General features: G+C 42.2%; 1 protein-coding gene across 5 annotated transcripts in view; it reads right to left on the bottom strand.

Moving 5' to 3' along the window:
- smap1 (small ArfGAP 1) overlaps positions 1–14,024 on the bottom strand; it is a 265,913-nt gene that overhangs the window by 219,328 nt on the left and 32,561 nt on the right. The gene's annotated exons all lie outside the window — the stretch shown is intronic.

Here is a 14,024-nt window from a genome sequence, read left to right as displayed (position 1 = left end):
ACTGGTTTTGGATTTTGTATGTACGTATTGTACCAGTACATTTATTATAACATTTAAGTATTTTGCTCATTTTAAACAGACACGGCACATTAATTTAAAAAAACGCTTTTTTCTTCAACAACATCACTGATTATGACTCACTGCAGACTTCATGAGAGCCAACATAATACAACATCACTCACTGTACAATGACTGCTGTCATTAGGGAGGCCAACTGATATAATCTTGTTATAGTCCCGTTTAGATGAAGAATGACTCATAATCCTTGCATAGAAATGGGGGATGGAACCAAGCATCTTTTTGTGTCGTTCTCGCCATTTCCGGTCCGAAATTGGCTGTCAAAGTGTACCAACTTGCCAGGATACGTTCTCATCCTAGTATTTTCTTATCTAAGAGAGGCATGATTTATGATCTAGAACAGGGGTATCAAACTCATTTTAGCTCATGGGCCGCATGGGGTAAAATCTATTCCCACGTGGGCCGGACTAATAAAATTGTGGCATAATAATTAAAAAATGAAGACAACTTCAAAATTGTTTTGTTTTTTTTGTTTTACTTGGGCCGACAATAGAACAAGCACAGTCTCAAAATGTACATATTACAACTAATCCTCTTGGCAAAACACTTCAAGTAAAAATTCTGAGGAAAAAAATTGGTTGAGTTTCAAAAACACCATGAAGAACACAAAACGTATATTTTGTCTCAGTGTTTTAAAAAAGCCATTAAACTTTAAGCACTTCCTGTTCAGCATTCACATGTTGGCAGTTCACTATCAAAGACGTGTTTCAAAAAGCAATCGAGTGTTTCCCCAAACCGCCCCATTGGTGACATCCACAATTGCCCCAACACACTCATTTATCATCATTCAAATGTTACAATTATAATATAATCAAAACAATTGTCAAAAAAATTACACCATAATAGCCAAATTAAAGGTAACATAACTACAAACTTAACCAATGTCAACATGGTAGATTTAAGCATATAATAAAACAGAACAAACAACAAATGTAGAAACACAAATTTTTACAATGGAGTTCAGGGTGCCTGAACTCTAACTACAAAGTTGATGGTCAAGTTGACTTAATTCTTTGCATCTTACCATTTCGTTATATGATCCTTTGAGTGGATAATTTACAGTTAAATAAGGTAATGTGCGTCGCTACTGCATTAGTCTGCTGCCAGTCACAACAGGAGCCGCTGATTGCTTGCACCTGCGCTGATTGGAGAAGCGGCAGCCAATCCAGAGGGCGCTTAAAGTCAGCAGATACGTCATCTTTAAACACTGTCATGTGTGACGTGAGTTACACTTGAATTGCTATTGCGACATTCAGTGGAAACATTAAGAACAGCAGTTTCTTTCATTGAAAAATTGCAGCTAATTTTTATACATAGCAAACTCGTCTTGCTGGCCGGATTAAACCTGTTCGCTGAAAGTTGACATCTTCCCTGAATGCTGATGAATAATGAAGCCGAGGGCCACTTGCAGCGCTGCAGTGAGTTCGCAGGCTACCGTTGCATTGTGGGAAATGGAGTATTGGTGCGTGCAAAACAGCACCAGGCGGCTGTGGCCTGCGGGACGGTTCTAATACTAATCGAATATCATCCCGGGGGCCGTAGATAATTCATACGCGTGCCGGATCTGGCCCGCGGGCCTTGACTTTGACATATAGGATCTAGAATAAACTTCCACAAGCAAGAAAGCAAGGTAGCAGCTTACCACTGGATGATGTCAATATAGGCACATAAGCTTGTGATGACGGCGCCGCTATAAATAGTTTGTCTGCGTTAGCGCTTTTAATAACAATATCACTATTACTTGGTTAATATTCAAGTCACAAAATGTAACTGGAGTATTGCTGGTGGTTTTTGAATGGTTATTTATTGAGTTTTATGGGCGGAATAGAGGACCTCCCATTGGCTCTGTTGTAAGCGGACTTTTATGTACGTGTTAGAACACAGAAAACAAAATAAAAAGACATCCATCGTCATGTCTTTCATATCGATTGTGAACAATGGGCAAAAAAAAAAAAAAAAGTGCAGTTCCCATTTAAAGTCTCCTCCCCTGAGTACCCTCTGCCACTGTTGCTCATCTTAACTCCAATGGATGAGTCTAAACTTCCTACAGCTGAATGGCTCAAAAACAGAAGCCATCCTTGACAACTCCTTGACAACTCTGTTCTTCCCACATAACATCAGTTTAATTCTTTGGCCACAACTTTCCCCTACTTCTTCTTTGACAACCATGTCACCCACATCTGCAAAACCCCTTTCTGTCACCTCCATAACATCTCCAAACTACGCCTCTTCCTGTCCCTTCCACCTGCAGAGAAGCTCGTCCATGCCTTAGTCTACTCCAGGTTAGATTACTGTCACGCACTCCTCATCAGGATCTCTGGCGAGAGCCACCATAAGCTCCAGTATGTTCAGAACAGCGCTGCCAGGGTCCTGATGAGGCTGCGGAAGTAGGGGCAAATCACCCCCATCCTCCGCACCCTTCACTGTCTCCCCATCACCGCCTGCATTGAGTACAAGGTCTTCACGCACACCCATTACTGTCTCCACGGTGATGCCCCCACTTACCTCACCAACCTCCTCAAACCACACACCTTAGCCAGGCCAACAGCACCGTCTGCTCGCACCAAGGACACTGCTCAAAACCAGGGGGGACAGAGCTTTTGAAGCTGCCACTCCACGTCTGTGGAACACCCATTCTGACCACCTCGGGACCCCACAGACAGAGGATGCGTTTAAAAAAGGATTCTGTACATTCTGTATGTATTCTGCACACGGGTTGACGATTGAAAAGGTAACAAATGAAAGCAAAAAGAAAATGTCTCTGTAGTATGTACAGTATGTATGTACAGTATGTATACTATATACGCCGCACACTGTAGATGGGATCCATGTATGGCATGCATGCAACTTTGCATACTTGCTTTTTGTCAGTTTCAACTGTCTTGTTTTGTTATATCTCACTATAGTTTTCTGAAAACTCAATAAAAAGGCTCTAACCACAAGGCTCAGTGCCCTTGTGGTTAGAGTGTCCGCCCTGAGATCGGTAGGTCGTGAGTTCAAACCCCGGCCGAGTCATACCAAAGACTATAAAAATGGGACCCCTGCTTGGCACTCAGCATCAAGGGTTGGAATCCGGGGTTAAATCACCAAAAATGATTCCCAGGTGTGGCCACTGCTGCTGCTCACTGCTCCCCTCACCTCCCAGGGTGTGAACAAGGGAATGGGTCAAAAGCAGAGGACACATTTCACCACACCTAATGTGTGTGTGACAATCATTGGTACTTTAACTTTAACTTAAAAACATGTTGATATAAATACTATGTAAAACTGACAGGTTTAAATTATAACAACCTCACAGTAAATTATGCTTAGCTAGGATTACAGGTGTGTACAGCAATATGATAGTCTGGCGTCAAAGTACCATACCATTACTTCAAACAAAAACAATAAACAATGTATTTGCTGTTGTTGTTGTACTATCAAAAATGTATTTTTTGTACCTCTGTTCCATTCTCATCCTTCAGTATTCCATAAAGGCATCGATCAAACATGTAACCACAGCAACACATCAGAGTTGTTGTGTTAATAAGCACACACAAGTACTGGTCGACTGCTGCTCTGACACAATCAGCTCTGCTCATGAACTCTCTCATGCAAGTGTATGGGTGGAAATTATTAAGAGTGACAAAACCAGGGCAAACACTTTCTTACAAATGTTAAAACTGTCAACTGATAAGGACCAAGTAACATTTGACAAATAATGCACGCATAAACATAATACACTCAATACTCCACATACTGACATAAGCAGCATGTACCAACATTGAACATTCATAAAAAGGAACATTCGTGTACAGTACACACACATGATTACAAGCAAACAAAGTCTCACAGCTGAGAGGAACACACACAAACACACGCATGCACACATTTACATGTCTTTGCTACTTTGTGTAGTGCACACACACACACACACACACACATACACCTACACACACAGAATGAAAGCGACAACGATATTCTACAACATGGAAGAATAAGGCAGCCAGCAGAGCATGAAATTAAAGACCCCACAGTGTGTGTGTGTGTGTGTGTGTGTGTGTGTGTGTGTGTGTGTGTGTGTGTGTGTGTGTGTGTGTGTGTGTGTGTGTGTGTGTGTGTGTGCACAGGGCTGTGTGGTACTGTACATCCCGTTTTTAAGACATACAGTGTATCAATAGTAATACTTTGACAAGATATAACATGAGACGATGCAGTTTATATTTGATGAAATTATTAATTTGGTTCTCCCTCTTGATCTGCTCTAAATTAGTCTGCTGCTAAGGACTTATTCACACTCAGCCATTTGAAGCGTCCTGGATGTGGCCACCTCCCTATCCTGGCCCCCTCCCACTTGCGGACTTACTCCGAATTCATGCTTCATTTAGCTTGTCCCATCACCTTGACTATATGATTCATTACCATTCTTGTTTCACGACACTGATTATTTTTTTGTGTCAAGTGGTGGCTGCCAATCATTTCTGGTGGGAGGAGGGATTGCATTAGTTAAAATTAAGGATGTAAATCTTACAATTCACGATTCAATTCGATTCTAATTCTTGGGGTAACGATTCGATATAATCCTTGTTTAGCACAATTTTCACAATATAATATTTGGTGTAAAATTTCAAAACAGATTTCAAAAGTTCCTCATTTTGCTATTGGTTTATGACGTATACGTGCATCAAGTAAGTGCGGAGATGGCCCAAATAAACTATTTTTAAAAACGTATTCTTTGATCAATTCAGATTCGTAATAAATAAAAATTGCGACGTGGATGTGAATCTATTTTTCCCAGCACCTTATGTTAAAATAAGCATCTTCATTACACTTTACACACATTCGTCATTGTCGGGTGTAAGCGAGCATGCTATGGGTTTGACTTTAGGGCTGCAGCAATCGATTATTTTAGTAATAAAGTACTAAATCAATTATTTGGTTTGAATAATCAACTAATTATACCCTCAATGTGTATTTTAGGGAAAGATTTGTTTGCTTTCCATAACCTTCCTTCTTTTTTTTTAATAAAATGCACATCATCAATATTATAATTGCACCCTTACATGCGTGCAATAATAAAATTGTAAAAAAAATAATTACAATATAAGTAAAAAAAAAACTGAGTGTGACCTAAAACAAGGCAATAAGTAAACAGTGAGAACCAAGTTAAACAAAAGGAAAAAGTATGATAATGCACTATAGCAGTCATTGACAATCCAATAATTAAAAAAAGCACATTCTGTAACCTAAATGCATGGTTATTCTAAATTTTGTAAGAATTTAATATATGTAAAAAGGTATCAGGTAAGATACTTTCCTCTCTTAACCCATCAAGGAGCCATTTCTCTCCACTCTCAGCCAGAGGTGTGGACTCGAGTCACATGACTTGGACTCGAGTCAGACTCGAGTCATGAATTTGATGACTTTAGACTCGACTTGACAAAATGTAAAGAGACTTGCAACTCGACTTAGACTTTAACATCAATGACTTGTGACTTCACTTGGACTTGAGCCTTTTGACTTGACATGACTTGCCACTTTCCCCAAAATCCAAATCTTAAAAAGTTATCTGGGAGCGCTCCGTATTTTTCATTTTCGTCGTCTGCGTCTATCAGCGTGTTGTTCCTGTCAGCTGGTGTGCTCTCAGTACAACAGCCAATCAAATTAGATCTACGTTGTTTTCATCACACAGCATTCATCCAATCAAATTGCAGTACAACCTCTGAACAAGAGTTGTCCAACAACGTGCCAGTGAGAAACAATTATGTTAAAGTTGGTTTCGTTCGGGTATAAAAACTACGACTTGGTCAACAAAAAACGAATTGCCGTATGCAAATCACGCAGTTCGAATATTACAGACGGGGACGCAACAACGTCCAACTTCGTTCGACATTTGAAGTTGCACAAAGAAGGGTAAGTTTTGAATGTAAGATAACGTTTATTGGCTAAGTAACGTGACTTTTATTTGCTGTGTAGTTAAATCAGTGAGGCTGCAAACTCACTGCTAACGTTATAACCATGGACATCTTATAAGTAGACGCAGCATGGAGCGCTACTGCCTACTGGCGCAGACGAGACACGTGGCCGCCATCTTGGAGTGGTGATCCGCTCCACTCAGTGCAATTCATTTGGCAGGAGCAATGAACTGTCAGCGCATTTAATTCATCTTACCTCACTGAATACCACTGATTTTCACCCCCTTTTTTGTCATACGTGTAGCTATGATAACAGACACATGTTTTGGTGTGTTTTATTATTCATAGTTTGCTTAACAGTAATATAATATTCTTATACGCTATAAGTGACCAGACGTCCGAGATCAAAACTGGGAATATAATCCCAGAGAAGGAGGAAAAAAACGGTAAGCTATTTTTAAATTGAAGAAACAATATGATTAGGTTATATATACATGCGTATATCCTACATAAACAATGTATGAATACATTAGATATCTATATATCTTAGGGACCTATAGACTGTATCGCTGTTGCTTCAGCAGCAGAGAGTTTATTCTGTCTTGACACTTTGTATTGATATTTTGTATTACATTCTTCCCTTAAATGATAATGTTTGCAGTGATTGTTTTATATGTATTTTTTATGTAAGTCGCTTTGGATAAAAGTGTCTGCCAAATACTTAAACATATATAAACACCTGAAAGTCTTTATATCAGCTAAAACCACCAATCTGTTTCACTGGATTCAGAATAAAACCAAATTCTGTTTTACCCAACAATGTTAGTATTTGAATATTGTTACTTGAAGACTTATTCCTGGTTACAATTATACTGTTAAGAAAGTATTGTCTTATACTTTGCCTAAAATGAGAATGCATCATAATCAGTGGCGGCTGGTGAATTTTGTTTTAGGTGGGGCTGAAAGTTTGTAAACCAAACCCCTGTAGAGGCGTCATCCTCCCCCAGAAGATTTCTTTGTGATTTTCACATACAAATATTGAAGATCTTTGCTCCTTCTCAACTCTGTGGTAATACTATTTTCATAAAATACAACCAATAGTACGTTATTGTTAAATCTTACTTGTGAAAAGTAATCCCCCGATTCCTATTTTCAACAGTCCGCTCATTAGAGCAGGAAAACGCTGAACACCAGCCCGGCATCTTTGTTTTCTACCTGTCAACTGTCAGTTTAGGCTGCTCGCCGGCTCCTCATCACCACTTCAAGATGGCGGCCAAATTGCTCACGTCGCAGCAACCAATGCTGCGTCTACTTATAAGATGTCTATGGTTATAACGTCATCGCAAACACGGCAATCTGTTGCGTCTACTGCAGTTCGCTACCTTATTCATACTTTTTGTCAAGTGATTTTTTTAAGCAGGGTTGCATGAGGTACCTACACATAACGTTACGTTAGTCAATGTATCACACACAGTAACGTAACGTTAGTCAATGTATCACACACAGTAACATTACGTTAGTCAATGTATCACACACAGTAACATTACATTAGTCAATGTATCACACAGAGTAACGTAACGTTAGACGGCGGTCAGCAGCACCGCGTATTTTAGCCACCTACAAAAAGACAAACATAGTCAAATAAAGGTCAGTTAAAATGTATACTATATTAAGAATATGTGTACATATTGCATAGGGCACTGACATCTAAAAAGTACAACTCTGTTCATTGTTATGTTCATGTATTTGTTATGTTTTTCATGTGTACGCACACATCAACACACATACAGTATGAGATGAGATCAATGAGATAAGGTAAGAACAAGATAGAAACTGCTGTGGAACTAGTTACAATGCAATATGCCATGGAAATACAATGTTAACACTTATGTACAAATAAGTACAGTTGCACTTGTTTTTGCAAATGTGTTTATTCTGTAAAGGAATGAGTTAAATGTTTAAAATGACTGGTTAATAGTGCTATTATGAAGTGCAATGTCAGCACTATTTTTTTTCCCTGCAATTTCAAATCCACTTTTTTAATAAATAAATACAGCGTTTTAAAAACATACACAGTTTGTGTAAATATATTAGTCTGTGGTTAAAAGGACTTGAAAGGACTCGAAACTCAAAATGAAGGACTTGGGACTTGACTTGAGACTTTCCAGTCTTGACTTTGGACTTGACTCGGACTTGCCTGTCTTGACTCGGGACTTGACTCGAGACTTGAGGGCAAAGACTTGAGACTTACTTGTGACTTGCAAAGCAATGACTTGGTCCCACCTCTGCTCTCAGCTGTTCATCGCTCTTATGTGCGCTCTCGCTGTACAGAAACAATGTCCATGTATTTTAAGTTCCAGGCACTCCGTGCGATCCGAATAGTAGCAATATTTATTAGGAATGTTCAGATAACATTATTTTTCATTTCGATCGGATACCGATACTTTGGATTTTGGGAGCTGCCAATATCGAGTACCGATACCATTGCAAGTTTAGACACTTTTTCAGCTAATTTGAAATCTTACATATTTCCCTGTGCCTTTGGCTTGGGGGACGGGCTCCGACTGGGGTTTGCATGTATGCGCCAAATGGCAATTTGGAGTACCCAGCCTTTTTGGGGACTCTGGAGGGAGTACTGCAAGGCGTACCCTCGGGGACTCCGTCGTTCTACTGGGTGACTTCAACACCCACTTGGCAGCAACAGCAAAACCTGCTGCGCTGTGATTGGAAGAAACGGCCTCCCCGATCTGAATCAGAGTTGTGTTCTGTTATTGGACTTTTGTGCTAGTCACAGTTTGTCCATAACAAACACCATGTTCAAGCATTAGTGTGCCCACATGTGCACGTGGCACCAGGACACATGAAGTCGCTGGTAGATGATAAACTTTGTAGTTGTTTCATCAGATATGCGACCGCATGTCTTGGACACTTGGCTAAAGAGAGGGGCTGAGCTGTCAACTGATCACCACCTTGTGGCGAGTTGGATCAGGTGGTAGGGGAGGATGCCGGACAGACCTGGCAGGCCTAAACGTTTCGTGAAGGTCAGCTGGGAACATTTGGTAGAGACTCACGTCCGCCAGATCTTCAACTCACACCTTCGGCAGAGTTTCTACTCTATTCTGGGGGAGGTGGGGGACATCAGTCCGAATGGGCCGTGTTCCATACCTCAATTGCTCCTGCTGCTGATCGGAGCTGTGGTGGCAAGGCGGGCAACCCCCGAACCTGATGGTGGACACCAGAGGTAAAGGTGGCCGTCAAGCTGAAGAAGGAGTCCTACTGAGCATGGCTCATTTGTGGGATTCCCGAAGCAGCTGACCTGTACCCACAGACCAAGCGAGCCGTGGCCTCAGTGGTGGCGAAGCAAACACCGGGCATGGGATGAGTCTGAAGAGACCATGGAGCAGGATTTTTGTTTGGCCTCAAAGAGATTCTGGCAAACCATCTAACGCCTCAGGAGGAGGAACTAGTGCCCTGTCCACACAGTGTATAATGGGTGAGGAAACCTGCTGACCACTACTGGGGATATAGTTGGGCAGTGGAAGAAATACTTTGAGGATCTCCTTAATCTTACGGATACACACTTTTTGGAGGAGGCAAAGTCTGAGGTTAAAAAGACGAGCATGTCCATCATTGGAGCCAAGGTTGCTGAGGTAATAAAAAAACTGCCCAGCGGCAAGGCCCCAGGAGAGGACGAGATTTTCCCTAAACACCTTAAGGCTCTAGATGTTGTGGGACTGTGGGCGGTACCTCTAGATTGGCAGACCGGGGTGGTGGTCCTCTTTTTCCAGAAGAGGGACCAGAGGGTGTGTTCCAATTATAGAGGGATCAAACTTCTCAGCAAGGGTGCTGGAGAGGAGAGTTTGGCCGTTAGTCAAGCCTTATATTCAGGAGGTACAATATGGTTTTCGTCCTGGTCGTGGAACACAGGACTAGATTTATACCCTTGCTGGAGGGGACATGGGAGTTTGCTTAACCAGTCCACATTTGTTTTCTGGATTTGGAAAAAGCATTTGATCGTGTCCCTTGGGGTGTCCTGTAGGGAGTGCTCCTGGAGTACGGGGACCAGGGTCCTTTGCTACGGGCCATTCGGCCCCTGTATAATCAGAGCAGGAGTCTGGTTTGCGTTGCCGGTAGTAAGTCACACATGTTCAATGGATGTTGAACTCCGCCAGGACTGGCTTTTGTCACCGGTTCTGTTAATTATCTTTATGGACAGAATTTCTAGGCAGTCAGGGTGTGGAGGGTTTCCAGTTTGGTGGCCAGAGGAACAAACCTCTGCTTTTTGCAGATGATGTGGTACTGTTGGCTTCAACAGGCTGGGACCTTCAGCGTTCACTGGATCTAAGGCAATGGTTCTCAGTCAGAAAAGGGTGGACTGCACCCCCCAACCCCCCAACCCTGTGTGTGACAATCATTGGTACTTTAACTTTTAACTATAACTTACCTTTAACTTTAACAAGCGACAGAAATAAGTTTCCTTCGCAGGATGTTTGAGATCACCCTCAGAGATAGGGGGAGGAACTTGGTAATCCGTGAGACGCTCAAAGTAGAGCCGCTTCTCATTCACGTCGAGCGGAGCCAGATGAGGTGGCTCGGGCATCTACTCAAATGCCTCCTGGACGCCTCCCTGGTGAGGTGTTTTGGGCATGTTCAACCGAGGAGGCCTCTGGGAAGACCTAGGACATGCTGGAGGGACTATGTCACAGCGCTGGCCATGTGTTCCCCCTATGGAACTAGAGTAGGCGGCCAGGGACAGGGAAGTCTGGGCATCTCTGCTTAGACTGCTGTCCCCGCGACCCAAACTCGGGTAAGCGGCGGAAAAAAGAAGTCTAACGGATATTGTTTTTATTTCTGTAACACTTGTTAGCAACAGAATCAAAAATAGTGCAAACAACTAAAGTTCAACATTCTAAAGTAAAGAGTTTCTCAACTTACATCAAAGCACAACTGTGTAAATTATTTCATATCAGATTGTTGTGCAAATCTCATGTACAAACCCTGTTTCCATATGAGTTGGGAAATTGTGTTAGATGTAAATATAAAAGGAATACAATGATTTGCAAATCATTTTCAACCCATATTCCGTTGAATATGCTACAAAGACAACATATTTGATGTTCAAACTGATAAACATTTTTTTTTTGCAAATAATCATTAACTTTAGAATTTGATGCCAGCAACATGTGACAAAGAAGTTGGGAAAGGTGGCAATAAATACTGATAAAGTTGAGGAATGCTCATCAAACACTTGTTTGGAACATCCCACAGGTGTTCAGGCTAATTGGGAACAGGTGGGTGCCATGATTGGGTATAAAAACAGCTTCCCAAAAAATGCTCGGTCTTTCACAAGAAAGGATGGGGTGAGGTACACCCCTTTGTCCACAACTGCGTGAGCAAATAGTCAAACAGTTTAAGAACAACGTTTCTCAAAGTGCAATTGCAAGAAATTTAGGGATTTCAACATCTACGGTCCATAATATCATCAAAAGGTTCAGAGAATCTGGAGAAATCACTCCACGTAAGCGGCATGGCCGGAAACCAACATTGAATGACCGTGACCTTCGATCCCTCAGACGGCACTGCATCAAAAACCGACATCAATCTCTAAAGGATATCACCACATGGGCTCAGGAGCACTTCAGAAAACCATTGTCACTAAATACAGTTGGTCGCTACATCTGTAAGTGCAAGTTAAAGCTCTACTATGCAAAGCGAAAGCCATTTATCAACAACATCCAGAAACGCCGCCGGCTTGTCTGGGCCCGAGATCATCTAAGATGGACTCATGCAAAGTGGAAAAGTGTTCTGTGGTCTGATGAGTCCACATTTCAAATTGTTTTTGGAAAAATTCGTGTCATCCGGACCAAAGAGGAAGCGAACCATCCAGACTGTTTTCGACGCAAAGTTCAAAAGCCAGCATCTGTGATGGTATGGGGGTGCATTAGTGCCAAAGGCATGGGTAACTTACACATCTGTGCAGGCACCATTAATGCTGAAAGGTACATACAGGTTTTGGAACAACATATGCTGCCATCTAAGCGCCGTCTTTTTCATGGACGCCCCTGCTTATTTCAGCAAGACAATGCCAAGCCACATTCAGTACGTGTTACAACAGCGTGGCTTCGTAAAAAAATAGTATGGGTACTTTCCTGGCTCGCCTGCAGTCCAGACCTGTCTCCCATCGAAAATGTGTGGCGCATTATGAAGCATAAAATACGACAGCGGAGACCCCGGACTGTTCAATCAATCAATCAATCAATCTTTATTTATATAGCCCTAAATCACAAGTGTCTCAAAGGGCTGCACAAGCCACAACGACATCCTCGGTACAAAGCCCACATACGGGCAAGGAAAAACTCACCCCAGTGGGACGTCGATGTGAATGACTATGAGAAACCTTGGAGAGGACCGCATATGTGGGTAACCCCCCCCCCCTCTAGGGGAGACCGAAAGCAATGGATGTCGAGTGGGTCTGACATAATATTGTGAGAGTCCAGTCCATAGTGGATCCAACATAATAGTAAGAGTCCAGTCCATAGTGGGGCCAGCAGGACACCATCCCGAGCGGAGACGGGTCAGCAGCGCAGAGATGTTCCCTGCCGATGCACAGGCGAGCGGTCCACCCCGGGTCCCGACTCTGGACAGCCAGCACTTCATCCATGGCCACCGGACCTGTGCCCCCCCCCCCCCCCCCTCAAGGAAAAGGGGAGCAGAGGAGAAAAGAAAAGAAACGGCAGATCAACTGGTCTAACAGGGGGGCTATTTAAAGGCTAGAGTATACAAATGAGTTTTAAGATGGGACTTAAATGCTTCTACTGAGGTAGCATCTCTAATTGTTACCGGGAGGGCATTCCATAGTACTGGAGCCCGAATAGAAAACGCTCTATAGCCCGCAGACTTTTTTTGGGCTCTGGGAATCACTAATAAGCCGGAGTTCTTTGAACGCAGATTTCTTGCCGGGACATATGGTACAATGCAATCGACAAGATAGGACGGAGCTAGACCGTGTAGTATTTTATACGTAAGTAGTAAAACCTTAAAGTCACATCTTAAGTGCACAGGAAGCCAGTGCAGGTGAGCCAGTATAGGCGTAATATGATCAAACTTTCTTGTTCTTGTCAAAAGTCTAGCAGCCGCATTTTGTACCAACTGTAATTTTTTTATGCTAGACATAGGGAGCCCCGAAAATAATACGTTACAATAGTCGAGACGAGACGTAACGAACGCATGAATAATGATCTCAGCGTCGCTAGTGGATAAAATAGAACGAATTTTAGCGATATTACGGAGATGAAAGAAGGCCGTTTTAGTAACACTCTTAATGTGTGACTCAAACGAGAGAGTTGGGTCGAAGATAATACCCAGATTCTTTACTGATTCGCCTTGTGTAATTGTTTGGTTGTCAAATGTTAAGGTGGTATTATTAAATAAATGTCGGTGTTTAGCAGGACCGATAATCAGCATTTCCGTTTTCTTGGCGTTGAGTTGCAAGAAGTTAGCGGACATCCATTGTTTAATTTCATTAAGACACGCCTCCAGCTGACTACAATCCGGCGTGTTGGTCAGCTTTAGGGGCATGTAGAGTTGGGTGTCATCAGCATAACAATGAAAGCTAACACCGTATTTGCGTATGATGTCGCCTAGCGGCAGCATGTAAATACTAAAGAGTGCAGGGCCAAGAACCGAACCCTGAGGAACTCCGCACGTTACCTTAACATAGTCCGAGGTCACATTATTATGGGAGACGCATTGCATCCTGTCAGTAAGATAAGAGTTAAACCACGACAAAGCTAAGTCTGACATACCAATACGTGTTTTGATACGCTCTAATAAAATATTATGATCGACGGTATCGAAAGCAGCGCTAAGATCAAGAAGCAGCAAGATAGATGACACATCAGAATCCATCGTTAGCAGTAGATCATTAGTCATTTTTGCGAGGGCTGTCTCCGTAGAGTGATTTGCCCTGAAATCGGATTGAAAAGGTTCACAGAGATTGTTAGACACTAAGTGTTCATTTAGCTGCTGTGCGACAATTTTTTCGAGGATTTT

Source organism: Nerophis lumbriciformis, linkage group LG02, assembly GCF_033978685.3.
Source record: "Nerophis lumbriciformis linkage group LG02, RoL_Nlum_v2.1, whole genome shotgun sequence".
NCBI lineage: Eukaryota > Metazoa > Chordata > Actinopteri > Syngnathiformes > Syngnathidae > Nerophis > Nerophis lumbriciformis.
The sequence above is the reverse complement of the archived record's forward strand: the minus strand, read 5'-3'. Positions and strand labels throughout refer to the sequence as shown.